Source organism: Ursus maritimus, unplaced genomic scaffold, assembly GCF_017311325.1.
Source record: "Ursus maritimus isolate PB19 unplaced genomic scaffold, ASM1731132v1 scaffold_19, whole genome shotgun sequence".
Classification (NCBI taxonomy): domain Eukaryota; kingdom Metazoa; phylum Chordata; class Mammalia; order Carnivora; family Ursidae; genus Ursus; species Ursus maritimus.
Window position 1 is genome coordinate 29,240,240 of NW_024424341.1, and position 2,107 is coordinate 29,242,346.

General features: G+C 38.3%; 1 non-coding gene across 1 annotated transcript; it reads left to right on the forward strand.

Annotated features, from left to right (window-relative positions):
- The first annotated feature begins 253 nt into the window (after positions 1-253).
- TRNAA-AGC lies at positions 254-325 on the forward strand. The gene has a single exon. It is a non-coding gene; the product is annotated as a tRNA-Ala (tRNA).
- The last annotated feature ends 1,782 nt before the right edge of the window (positions 326-2,107 follow it).

Consider the following 2,107-nt stretch of genomic DNA (forward strand, 5'->3'; position numbering starts at 1 on the left):
GTGTCCATTTCAGGTGCCATTTTATTTTACTTTATTATTATTTTTTAAAATTTTCTTTTTATTTTATTTTACATCTTTGTTTAAGTAGGCAATGCCTACATGATAAAATACTCAAGTAGTACAAAAAGCATAGAGAAAAGTACATTCCTTTTATTCCTAACTCCCAGAACTTCTCCCTACACACCCTCTGAATTAAGGCCATTTCTGATTTATTTCATGAAAATAGCTTAGAAAAGCAGTGTTGTCAGCAGGTGGGGATGTAGCTCAGTGGTAGAGCGCATGCTTAGCATGCATGAGGTCCTGGGTTCGATCCCCAGCATCTCCATTCTATTATGCCAATGCTTGGGGAAATATCTTTCTTCTCTGTTACAGCTACAGCACATTACTGTAGAATCTGCAAATTAATCATCTTGCCTCCGAGTACTTACGTTTTTTTTCTGTTATTCAGGTGCCATTTTAGTAACTGGTCTAATCATGTGCTGGACTCTGAGATGCCCAGGCCTGTGCTCTGAGGTGATAAGGTGAGATGCAGTGACGGAATGGATAGTGAGATTGAAAATAGGAAAAAAAAAAAAAAAAAGGATGAATTTGACTACATGGCCTTGGAGAAAACAGTTGACTTTTCTCTATTATAAAAAATTATCAGGGACGCCCGGGTAACTCAGTCGGTTAAGTGTCCCTCTCTTGATTTCAGCTCAGGTCATGATATCAGGGTAGCGAGATCAAGCCCTGTATTGGGCTCCGTGCTGAGTGTGGAGTTTGCTTAGGATTCTCTCTCTCTTCCTCTCCTTCTGTTCCTCCCCCCTCCCTACCTGCTTGCTCATGTGCTTTCTCTGTCTCTCAAAAAAAAATTATCAGATATCAAATGTTGATAATACTAACATTATCAGAATACCACTAACAAAACTTCTTGACAGATCTTGGCCTTGTCCCCAGAGAGCTTACATCTCAGAGGTCATAAAACAGTCTAATTTAACTATTAATAGACAGTAAAAAATAATATGCTAATTGCATAAAATATTTTCAAATACAAAATTTAAGTGGTTATACTATAATTAGTGGGCAGGAATGTTCACAGATCAGCTATTAACACTCTAATTTAAATCTTAATATAAAAAGTGTGTTTTGATGGTTCCAAAATGTAACCAGAGCTTGTAATCATTGTTACCTGCATTAATATATTTACACACATTTTAAGAACAAGTCACAAATACTGTATGTTTTGAGAATTATTAGTGATCCTTTCAGATTGTTAGTGCCTGATAACAGTAGCATGCTGAATGGTTATGCTATTTGTCTCTCAAATACTTAAAAAAACTGCACATGCATATATCAGTTTTAATTGTATGTAACGATCTTTCGTTGCACACTGTTAATGTATGTTTTCCTCAAGTTCTAAGGGCTATCTTGTACTCTCAGCCAATGTGAGCTAGCTCACATTTTTCTCTGTTTTATTTATGTGACCATGAGTAGTGCAATGCTCTTGGCTTATGAGTGCCCTACTACTCCATATAGATGATGTGGTTTTCTAGCTGATGTTAAGAGCTGTTTACTAGACAGTGACCTTCTTTCTACAATTTATTTTGTGTTCTCATGAACATTTTTTACCTATAAAGGCTGGAAAAGCTGTGTAAATGGTAGAAGTAAACTTGCCCCAGAGGAACAAGATGTCATCATGCACATTGGATAGAATGTGATGACCAAAACAGTAATTAGGGACTACTGGAAATCCTTATGGAGGTCATAACAGACATCACTGCAACCTAGAGGGGTTAGGTCACATTTGGACAGGCACCTGGAGAAATTTGTGGCAAGAGGCATGATGTGATTCCAGGGAACTTGGGTCAGTCAATCTTTGCTAATGGTCCACCCCAGGAATGCATCTGTGCACGGGAGGAAGTAAATACCATTGTGGGTCTGGGACTGAAGCTGGGCCAGGGGACAGCTTGGCACAGCCCAATGCCCATTCTGGCGTCTTCCACTTAATCTTTATAAAGAAGGAAACAGTGTTTACAGACTAGAATTGAGTGACAACAGTTCCCCCTCCCCAATAAGAAGAGCTGAGAGAGATGATTTTACAGTATTTCCTTTCATCAAAGTAACACAG